The 12,255-nt window shown below is 43.5% G+C and overlaps 1 protein-coding gene across 3 annotated transcripts in view; it reads right to left on the bottom strand.

The window, feature by feature from the left end:
• Positions 1-12,255, bottom strand: part of RREB1 (ras responsive element binding protein 1) — a 124,510-nt gene that overhangs the window by 80,277 nt on the left and 31,978 nt on the right. The window contains exon 1 of one of the 3 annotated variants that reach the window (XM_071736491.1): positions 7,949-8,076. The exons of the other annotated variants lie outside the window; for them this stretch is intronic. The gene's annotated coding sequence lies outside the window, so the exon portion shown is untranslated. Of the gene's footprint in view, positions 1-7,948; positions 8,077-12,255 lie in introns of those variants that run through there. 3 annotated transcript variants of the gene reach the window in all.

Below are 12,255 nucleotides of genomic sequence, written 5' to 3' on the forward strand. Positions count from 1 at the left end.
ACATGGTAATGTGCAACTATTATTCTACCAAACATTAAAAAGAGCCACCACCAGATTTGTTTCACACATTCCTTCATCTAAACTTCAAACGGGGTTTCTGTAGCTGAAAGCTTTTGCCATCCCCCCTTACTGACAGCTGAAGACACAAACTGGCCCTTTCCTTATCTGTTAGAGCCTGGCACGCCAGTGGCTGTGGAGGTAGGCACCTTCATAAACAGAAGTGGCAGCACCAACATGTTCAGCACATTTCACACTGAACTTGAAATGTTCAGATTTCACAGATTTCACATAAAAATTTGAAAGCTGAAAATTTCAAAGGTTCCTCTGGAAATATACCCCTTTAAAACTTCCTAAAATCTCTGAACAGGGATAAATTTCAAAGTAACAAGGTTTTTAAAATAGCAGTAAGCCAGCTCCCCAAAGGGTGGGGTAACTGGGAGGGTTATCACACCTCTGGGGGAAGTCTCAGGCTCTATCTTGGCATCCTTTCATCCCTTCATATACCCAGGGGACTGATTAGTTCATGATAAGCAATTAGGCACCCTAGGGAGGACAGTTAACCGTCTTACCAAAGCAAAAAGGCTGCACAAATGTAAGTCTCACTAGATTAAAGAAACACTATCTGAAGAACAGCAAATTTGTGTTTGTTCCCTTCTACTAGAACTAGGAAAGATTACATTTTGCCTACATATGGCACACACAGATCTCAGAAATCCCAAATTTGAGCACGTACTTGCTGCTAAATTGGTAACAAATGCTCTGAAGCATTTTCTTTCCTGAGACACTAGTGCTGTGATGCAGGAGAAAAGGAAGATGGGTGGAGAGGAGGAATACAGTAAATAATGGTTAGATGACTTGAAATAGCAATCTCATTCATTTAAATTCTCTTCCTCATTGTTAAAATATTCCCCAACCAAGATCAGCAACAGCCCCACCATTATGTGCCCTGGTCCCAAATAAATTTTGGGAAACTCCCGACCACCTATGTGTACCACAATCCCACCCATGTTAAGTATTTCTCCCTGGTGAAGCATGGGGGACAAATTTACCTTTTGCTTGCTATCTGATGTAAAAACTTGAACACACACCAGAGCTGCCAATGATGATGTTTTCTGACTTACATCAGGCCCAATGTATTTCAAAGTACTTTGACAGCTTAAAATATGAAGGAATGCTTTTCAGTACGACGACCCCCTGTTCTTCTCTGTCCTTTTATCTTTTCTTAACAGTTTGCCATCCAGTGATAGGAGGGAACCACAGCTGCATGGCCTGAGCTTTTATCTTCTGCTGACCATGCAACAACACAAAGCTCAGTGCTGGATTTCCTGCTGCTTGCCTAAAGGGGCTGTTCAGCTTGTTTAAATATTACTTGCCTTGGGAGTGTTGGAGTTGTGCCCAAGCACTGTACTGTATCTTCCCAGCATCCATTTCATCATGTACTTTAAAGGTCTTTAGGTTTGATGTACTATGCTCTCCCTCGCTACAGGAGGAGCCTGCTGATGCCTCTAGAAAAAAAAACCAACACTCCCTCTTTCCCCATACCCCCCACTAATCCCGTGCTTCATTCCATTACACAGCTAACAGAAGTACCTCTTCATCCCGAAAGTATGCAAACATATTTAGTTCAGAAAACCCAACAAATTACAACCAAGGGAAAAGGCATTCTGGTATGACAAGCTACAGCCAGGAAAAATCAGAAGCTGTGTATCACATACAGCAAGCTATCAATGCTTGGTGAGCAAACAACTGAGAAAGTAGAGTAGCAAAAGCCAGCTTTGAACCCCAGCTGTGGTACGACAGCCTCTTGCCATGCTAAATTCTGAGAGTCTCCACAGTGGATTTTAGAAGAAAAGAAACTTCAAACACAGCCTTCTCCGAATTTGCAAACTTAACATCAAGGAACTTTCCTTGTTCAGAGCAGGGATGAAAATAAAACACAGCTTTAACAAACCAGGAATGATATTCCAGACTCTACAGAATTCTTTCAAAAAAAAAAAAAAAGCCCTTTTCATAATTACCATGCCACCGAAAGGCTGAGTTCTGGCTACAAGGTCAGCAGAGAGATAACCTTGGTCAACAGAAATTATCTGCATCAGCCCAAAAGCAGCACCAGGTGGCCACGCATTAAGCAGCCCATCAGGCCTCAGTGTTAGCCTGTTTGCAGCTAGAACAGCTGGTAGAGATGGAGAAAGAGGAGATAAAAACTCAGATTCAAAATCTATTTCTAAAAGTCGTGGACACAGCAGTTCATATACAGATAACTTCAGCGACTACCGAAGCTTGTGAAAACTGTCCTGTAAAAACATGACTCCTGTATTCCATGGCAGTAGAAGCAAAGAAAAATGTGTACCCCACACAAGCTGATGGTGAAGTGCAGTTGTGAGGAAACTCAAGGCCAGAAGTGAAAACCTGTTTTTAATCCATTCTGCTTTGCCTCAGCCTGCAGCGTACAGACTGATTTAACCTGATGTAAGCCATGGCTGTCATTCAGAAGGACAGACTCCCAGTCCTCACTTCACCCTGCAGCTCTGGCCACCCTTCTCCCTTCGGCCTCATGCCAGTCCTAGCATTTGTACAACTACTCAGTGATCTGGGATCATGGAATTGATTCGGTCTGGGATCTGTGTGTGTTTGCAGGGTTTTTTGCCTTTCACTTAAAAATGTACACACATATAGTTTCACCAACAGCCTTTACACAGGGGAGCTGAGACATTGTCAAATTACACCCTCTATTTGAGTGAGGGATGAGAGACCTGAGCAAGAATGTTGTCTGTAACTCTACTCCTGTGGTGCTGCAGTACCAGGGAAAGATGAAAAGATGTAGTGGAACGAAACCACAGCTTGCTCCACCTCCAGGCTCCCTCCTCCCACTCCCCCTCACTCCCTTCTCCCTAGCTCAAAGCTCACTTGCAAACCCTCAGCCATAAAGAGACGCTTATCATCTAGAAGCCTACCTATCGTTTAAAAGCCTACCTGAAGTTCAGTTCTCCAATTAAACCCAGTGAAAATAAGTTCACAATAACATAAACTTCCACAATTAAAATGTTTGCACTGCACCTCACCCATGGCATCCCTGGAAGAGGGGATTAAGAGAGCAAGACCAGTCCTAGACAATCAGTTAGTAATTTTCTGCCTACCTATCCAATTTTTCCTGGGTGTACCTTTTGCCCAGTGCTAAACACAAAACAAACACAAGTCCACAATATACCCTTCCCTCCCCACCTCCTTCCACCTTTACATGGCTGAATTAAGTATAACTTTCTACTTCTTTGTTTGTAAACATTTGTAAATTACCCCATGCAGAAAGACACAATTTAGCCCCAACCAATACAGTTCATGCTTCATTAAGTGCTGAAACAGTCTGCCACCATGTGCCAACACACGTACCAACCACAGCTCCCCAGCCCGCAGTAAGTAGGGCAAACAGCTCACCTGTAGTCCTCACATACTTCAGAAACAATATTTACAAACCTTGGGCCCTTGGACTTAACATACAGAACAGTGGGAATGGCACACGTGCTCCACGGGCAGCTGAACCCTTCCAGAGAGAAGGTTTTTATCGTAAAATGCATCACCTCAAGGGGACGGGATGGGACAGAAGTGGAGAAAAGAAACCAAAGCTGCAGAGGGAAAGGACGTGTTGCCTGGCTGCATGTCCTCAGGCCCTGCTAGCTCATGTTGCTTGCACCATCTGATCGCTCAAAGCTAAACATGGAATGTAGGTAGCAAGTCATAACACTGCGAAGGGCTGGAGACGTGACCCATCAGCTGTTTCTGCATGATAATTATTGCACTGGGACACAGCAGGACCAAAAGTTTGCCTAGGCAGATTTCTGCGACATTTTGGCTTGATAAAAATTACAAGAAAGCCTGCATGCCACTATCAGATTTTTGATTACAGTTGCTTTCCTAAAGCCCTGGCATTCTCTGTTTAAAACCCTCATTCCAGGAGAAAAGTGGAAGGCCCACAACTATTTTGCTTTGCTCAAAACAGTAAGAAGTCACATTTCACAGGGCTGTGATCCCTCTCCTCCACAAGACAGAAGGAAGTTTCACATGAAGATGCAGTGAACCTGCACTTCTGAACCATCATTCTCTGCATTTCTAAGCTGCTCCTGGTTATCTCCCCTTCAGGCCACTTGTGCTCCCAGGCTTTATCTTGCTCTCTTTTTAAAGTTGCTGCTACCAATTAAAAAAAATCCAAAAACCTTATTGCAATACCATAATTTGTTATTATTATAATCTCCAGTGAATTGTTTAATTCTTAAGAGCAATCCTGACCCTCAGTTCCCACTGAGTCTCAAGTAATGCAGTTTCTTTCAGCTCTTCCTCCATTTTATTTTTGTTCTAACATGCATTGAGTACAAGTAGAGGACTAAGTTTTGCAACTCAGGACTTAAAATGCAAATATCTTCATTGCTATAGCTGGAAAAGAACGTTTTGCTTTTAGGCAATTTGATTGTTTCTGTAACATGCTTAGAGTTGAGCCAAGCTCAGAAAGCACAAGTCAGTAAGAAAATTATTTAATCCAATATTCAACATATCTTATAGTCCAGGCTTTGCCCTATAAGTAAAGGTTAAGTTATTAAGAGCACAGTTTGCTTGGTAGTGACATGAATTTCAGTGCAACAGGTCAGTGAAGAAATAATGCCAAAAACTGCAGAAGGATAGCACAAAAACCTGCAGCAGTACACGAAAACAGCATTTTTCTTGTATGAAACATAGCAGGCAGTTTAAATATGGATAGTGCAGTCCCTTTCCAAACGACTGCCTTTACGGGACCACGATCATTCACAGGCTGGACAGATGCTTTCAGGAGGTCATTCGGAGCTACCTCAAGCTTCCTGTTTTGACACCATGTGGACTATCCCTGCCCTGTCACCCGTCCCTTAACCAAACAAAATAAAAACTTTAGCACTTGTAGCATATTTCCAGACAAAGATGCACTGAAAGCAAAATCACTGTGAGGGCTGACTACAAAAGGGATATGCTCCAAACGTCGAAGATGCCATTTTTTACAAGAGGAGAGAGATACAGTGATGCCAGGTGGTTACCAGAAATACAGAAGGGAGGAGGACATCAGTAAACTACAAATGAGTTTTTCAGTCAGCAAAGCACTCGAGACTGATAGACCAAAACTTCTGCTAGCACAAGAAGAGCAGCCCATTCTAAGAAACCACTTCCTATCTTATTCTCCTCATCCCCTCCATAATAGCCTCTCTCTCTATTGTAATTTAGAACTGCCAGGCAACTGATCTCTAACCATCCATCAGAAGAATTGGCTAATACAATGTCACCCAGCTCACCACATGAACAAAAACCACCAACGAATCTTGCTAGTGGTTAACTGCCAATTTTTTGCTTTACTGATGATATTACACCGCTGAGGGACCCCTTGTAAATATGCTGCCCTCTTAGAAACCCCCTCTGTACAAACTCAGATGTACAAATACACTTACAGATATTCTACACATCTGCTTCCACCTGGTGGATTACCAGAGACGGAGACTGCAATGTTTTTAAAACCAAACTGTACAAGCACCTCTAAAATTAGTTGCATGGTAATTCTGTGGGCAAGAGCAAAGGGTAAGAGTGGTTCAGCTTAGGGGAGAGATGGAAGCTTGCAACAAATGGAATACCAATCACTAAACTTTTTAACCCATTATTGAATTCAGTCTTTTCGCTTCTGGAAAACAAACAAATTAAAGGAATTTTTCATAGAATCATAGAACAGATAGGATTGGAAGGGACCTTAAAAATCATCAAGTTCCAATCCCACTGCATGGGCAGGGACACCTTCCACAAGATCAGGTTGCTCAAGGCCCCATCCAACCTTGCCTTGAACACTTCCAGGTAGGAGGCAGCCACAACTTCCTTGGGCAACCTGTGCCAGCATGTTACCACCCTAATCAGGAAGAAATTTGCTTTCATTTTGAGATGTTTCTAGAAACAGAGGAGGACAGAGCTATTCAATATTGCTGTGAGGTGCTTAACATAAATAAATCACTTCAATTGAGTGTCTTGTAAAAGAACTTACAATACTTTTTCCATAGTTTCTCTTTCCATAATCAAGAAAAAGGAGGTTTAAAGTGCACATTAAAATACATGTAATACATATACACTGTATATAATCAAATCAAAACAAAACCTTAAAGTAATTTATTAATTGCTAGCCCCCACTAGAGAAGCCAGAGGTTATTTTAACACTTCAGCAAAGCAAATGAGAAATGTCAGGCAGTAGCCTGATATACTTGCTGTTGAAAAATCTTTCAGTCTTATTTCTAAAAATTTCCCTACTGTGATACCTGCAAATGCAGCTTTGCAATAACTTCCAGTTCCACTTTCACATGCACGTATTTAAAAATAGCAGCCACCCTCGACCTGCATGTACAGCGTTGGGGATATTTCATTCTCTGTGGCTGAAGTTCCCAGAAAAGCCAACTCTGGAGAGATCCTAGGTGTGGCACATTCCTTTTTGCTCGAGATACTCCTCCTAACTGGAAGCTAAGTTAAATATTACTCCAGCCTCAAACTGTTTCTCTCTTGCATCCATAGCAGCTTAGTAAGATACAGTCAGAAAGTTCCTGCAAATTCCACTTATGGGCACATTACAAAACAAGGGCTCTGTCTTACTAATTAATTAGTACTAACAGGTCCATTCTATGGAAAAGACCCATTAGCTTCAACAGAAAGCAAAGGTCCCAGTGCAAGATGTGGTCTGAAGCAGAGGGCTACATTTCCTCCATCAGGAAATTTGTTTACATCACAGGCACAGGTATTTATGAACTTCTGGGGTTTTGTTTTTATTTAGGAGACCAAGGTGTTTGGCAAGGTGTGCAAATCTTGTCAGACAACTTTCAAGCCACCCTTACTCCATATGGAACAGAGTGCCTAAAAGTAAAGCAAAAACATGAGAATAACTGAAAAACCTCTCAGCCTCTCTCAACCAGAGATTCTATACCTATACCCATACATCACACTGCAAGAGAAACTGTCACACATTCCCCGTGTGGTTTGTGCACATGAAAAAGCAGACAAATAAAGAGGTACACAAGACCACTTAATTGCTCGCTCAAGATGTGGGACTGGGTTGCAAACTTCAGCATTCAGAGAGCTGATCTGACTTACTGGTCTGGAGTAAGAGGGAAACAAGGATGCTTGACTTTCACTGGGTCATACAGGGTCCTTCTTACCACATGTGCTGCAACACACATAAAGTAGAGAACACACAAGAGAAATCACCACTGCTGCTGATGATGAGCTATGATCATCAATAGCTAACTTAGTCAATAGCTGAAACTGCACTTGTTTGCCCTTCTCAAATCTCAGTGCCCCTGCATAAAAGCTGTGAGGACTAGGAGACTAGGAGACTTCTGACTTTCTGCCCCTTTTCTAGGGATTCTAGGTTTGTTGTGTTCCTTTTTCTTTCCAGTAAGAAAAGAGAGGAGATTAAAAAAGGATTCAAAGGTTGAAGTTACTCTTCTTCCTTTAGCTGCATTCTTAGAAATGGCTGAAGAATTCTTTTTTTTTTTTTTTACTTTTCTTTCAACCAAAACAAATGTGGCCTGAAGCAAAACACCTGACATGCAGTATTTGAGCACAATGGGTTAAAGCTCAGTGCATTAAAGCTCAGTACAGCCATACAAGAGAAGACAAGGCCTGTAATAAAGCTGCTCAGGGATCTCCAATTGGAAATCATCCTGGCAGCCCAGCTTCTTTCATGCAGAGGATGCATCTTCTTCTTTCATTCTCTCTCCATTCCTGTCCCTAATGACTCTCAGTATACCTGGAAATTAGGAAGCTGACTAAGCTCCCTAAAAACTGGTCTGGTCAGTCAGTCACCCCCACTCTAAAGCGGTGAAAGCAGACAGTTTGACATCTCAGCAGATCAAGTCTCAGACTTACAGGGGTAGAACTGCCAGCGAACATTTAAAGTATCCTTTTTTACCTCAAGTCCAGTTGCTGTCACAGCCCCTCTCCCAAAAGTCAGGAGAGATTTTCAGCGTATTTTTGGGTTGCTGACTTGAAGCCTGTAGGATAAACTCCACTCGTGGTTGCTCCCAAGTCAGAAAATGTTTGCTTGGAAAAAGAAAGCAGAAAAAACCTGCAATTCTCGCACAATCACTTCAGTCCAAGAGCCACAGCTTTAGCACTGCCAGTTTCCCATCTCATTAAGTGTCTTGCAACACTTGTTTTTGTAATCATTTTCCATGCTGTCTACACAAAAAGCTATCTCAGAAGCTAGGAGAACTACATTCCTTAAACATGGACCCTTTCCAGACTCACCCCAAACCTTTCTCTGCTTAAGATCCTATACATACATGAACACACAGATCACTACAAGCCCAGCAGTTAATTCATTTTCTAGTTGCCCTGATTTTGAGGCTAAACACTTCATGAACTTCTCCGTTACTGATGTTTCCCTATCTTTCAGGGAAGCCAGGCTGCCTCCTGCTTTCTCTCCATTCACAGTTGCCAAGACCCCACTGCATCTTACCAAGATGCTCTCCCTTAAGCCACAGAAGTGCCACCATGCATGCAGGGGGCTGTCCACACGAACTACAACACACACAGCATCTTTCTTTCCAAGAACTTCCTAGTGAACAGTTGCTTGTTTTCCAGCTTTCTCTTTTCAAGGATACCTTTTTTTAAGACGCAGACACCTCCCCTTTCCTCATCACCTCCACTCAGAAAGACCAAAGCGTGCTGATCCCGTGGGCAGATGGCAAGGCCTCAGAATCAGGGACTGCTATCTGGTCTTGAACCACCCTTTAGGCAAGACACAGAGCACCAACCACTCCTCCGGAAACTTCCAAAATCCAAAACGCAAACTTTCCACTCACCACCTTCACTTGTCAGGCAATAAAAACCCTAACAAAAGAAGCCACGAGCAGGCAGCAAGGTCACCAGCCAGCCACCTGGGATCCGACTGACTGCTGACAAGCCCTTGGGAGGGACAGAAGACCCAGCCGCAGTTAGGAGGTCACCTCCCTTACACCTTCTGCTTCTCCACCCCGACCCTGCCTCACTGACCGGGCCCTGGCCCTCAGCTCAGGGTGCTCCTGGGGTACAACGGACACGTAACGGCTGAGCACCTCCAACGGACACAGCTCCCAACGGCGCCTGCACCCTCTCACCTCCTCCAGCAGTGCCACAGACCCACCCGGACACGGACACGAACCCAGGCCCGGCACCGCCTGCCCAGAACTGCGACACAGTACCAAACGGTGGCTGTCGCCTGAGCTTGGAGCCTACCCTCGCAAGGCCACAGTCATTTTCTGATCTAAGTCAAGATGAGCCCCATTTTGGAAAGCTTTTTGAGAACCAAATTCAGTTTCAGTTCCTTCCTATTTCTGCACGAGGAGGCGAAAATCCTCCGATGCTCACACTGTGTGCTTAGGGCCCTGAAAGCTGACAGAAATAGTCAAAAGGATGAAGGCAGAGTAATTTTCAGATTCACCTGTGATGAAACCTACTTTTCAAAAGGTTTTAGAAATAACTACAATCAGATGCAATGCTGTGCTCAAATTAATCTGTAAACTCAGAAGGGAAATGATTTTTAAAATCACTATGACTTTAGGTTTTCTACTTCTATTTATTTGCTGTTTCAACAGCAAAGGGCAATCAGTCTCCTGTAGAATTTTTTCACCTCAAGTTACATGCAATACAGGAATTGGTATCTTTGCATCTTTCCTATGTATTCATATCACAGAATCAATGGTAAAAATACAAGGATGCATACCTGCAAGGTCCGTAACCACACCTTTGCATTAAAAAGATTACTGAGCAATACAACAAAAGGGTGTTTACTGTTAATGCATACAGTTCTGTGACACTCAGCCCATTTGCAATCTGTAATACTTATACAATTTAACACTGAATATAAAGGGATCCATGTTTCCCTACCAATCAGATGTAGTAAATCCACAGAAGTCTAAACTATACCAATCAAGACATGGAAAAATCAGGCCTTTGGGATGCTATGGTTCTGTCTCCTGCATGGTTAATTTTGATGAGCTTGTTGAAGCACAGCTTCTAGACAAGTGCTTTTTCACACAAAGTCATCCATAGCTCAGAGACGATTAATCATAATTTATTACTCACCTTCTGGCAACACCCACTTTAAGCTAGGCACTGTCCAGACACATCAAGAAAGATAGCACTAGTCTGAAGACTCTGTGGCAAAAGGGATACTTCCGAGACCCAATCCTGATGAACAGACAGCTACAGACACCAATGGTACTGTGCATGATCTGCCAGAATAAAGCTGCTCACAGGATAACTTAAACATAAATGAAATTATTTCAAAGTGTGCATTAAATACAATGGCTCTACCTACTTTTCAGTGCCTGTGAACTGCTAGTGGTCCTACAGTACAAACAAACCTTGATAAAGAATTTTGCTGAAGAAATATGGTGAATCTTCATAGACTTATAGATCAGTGCACTTCACGTGGTTACAGTACATTGGCAAGTAGTTATTGTGTTCTTCTGCAGCATTAGTAACTTCTCAAACAAAGAAGCCTGATTGAGGCAGACAGTGAGGGGCTTATCAGCTTAGGAAATGGGAAGGATGGTCCAATTAACTGCCAAGCAGTCAGACATAATTCACTCTGACGAGGCCAGTGAGAGACAAGTCAGAGAAATGCATGTGCTGTCCATTTATGTAACACCCAAGTATTTTCCTCTGGAAAGCCCACCCCCTTCTGGAAGCACTGCCGAGCTAAGGAGCAAGCCACTGGAAGAAAATTCACCGTATGGATCTGCAACGTACAACACCCTCTCTGATTAAGAGACTGTCTCAGTGATATAGGAGACACTGCCAGTCACTGAGCTGCTGGACCCAGGTACTAATAGCCATAACTCAGCAGACAGCCAGAAAGCTCAAGGTTATCTGGGGTCCACACCACCGCGCCGTCTTCTCATGCATTAAGGAACAGGTCAAGGCACAAAAAAGGCAAAAACATTCCACCCTGGCTTAGGTAGGCAAGCTCCATCTCCTCTTCCTGAACCACTTCTCCTAGCGTAGAAAGAGTCAGAATATTACTGTAATAATTTCACAATGCTAGACAACTTGAAGAAGAATTTAAAATAAAACAGCTGAAGGCAAACCAGATGCAACTGATTAAGAAAGCTGTGACCCTTGCTGCAGGGTCGCTCTTCATGTCCTCTGACATACTCAGGACCCTGCTAGCACCAGGTAAACAGAAAAGAAGATGCAGAGAAAGAGGAAGGGAATAAATTCTATGAAAGATGCTGGAATGAAAAGAGAAGGTACTCAGTGAATCACAATTCTAGCTTGGGACCCATCTCCTATGAGGCAACAGGCATTTAAAGTGGAGAAAGAAGAAAAAAACAGAAAGAACACGAAAAAATCCCAGAAACACTGATTGATAAATACGAGCTTCATCTGACATTTGCATAGAAAGTGGAACCCTTATTCTGCAACAAAAATGCACACATGGACCAAACCCATCCTTTGATAAGGTACCTTGTTTTGTACACTTCTCTTTCAAAGTGCTTAGACTTAAGACTGTTGTGATCAGGTAGCTTTACACACTGTGAGCAGGAGTGTAAAAAACCCCAGTTGTGTGGAATATTTATGTTACATATGGCAACATCCCATTTGCCAGCCGGTTACCAGGAGCTGAGGAATCTGTGTGGTACTAGCAACGTCGCCTTGCAGCAGGGTGTTATAGCGAGCATGAACCGGACTATATATGGTATGTTTGCTGAATGATTAGGCAAAACACATTAGAGAAGAAATGATGTCTAGCATTAGATGCTGGGCTTGCTGCTGCAAGGCAAACCGTCTTGCTCGGAAAGCAGTTTGTCACATACTCCTCATATGCTTCTGGCAGCGGGTGCCAGTGAAACCTCTAGAACAGGAACAGGTTATGCTGCAAGTAATGATTAACTATGTGGAGGATCAGCCCTCTGAGCTCCACCCGCCAGTGCTCCCTGTCTCCTTGCTGCTCTTCCTCCCCCGCTACTTTTTTGCCCAGGACTGTTCGCAAGGCAACCCGGTGGAGGGCACGAAGGTACACACACACACACACACACACACACACACACACACGCAGGCACACACAGGCACACACACAGGCACACACACACACAGGCACATGCCGCCCAGAGCGCTGCTTCTGCGGCAGGATGACGGGCACGGACAAGTGCACCCTCTGTTTCTTAAGAAACAGCTGGCAGCAGGCGAGCAAGAGCTGCAACCATCCGCCTGCCCCACGTTCAAACCCAG

This window comes from Heliangelus exortis, chromosome 2 (assembly GCF_036169615.1).
Source record: "Heliangelus exortis chromosome 2, bHelExo1.hap1, whole genome shotgun sequence".
NCBI classification, from domain to species: domain Eukaryota; kingdom Metazoa; phylum Chordata; class Aves; order Apodiformes; family Trochilidae; genus Heliangelus; species Heliangelus exortis.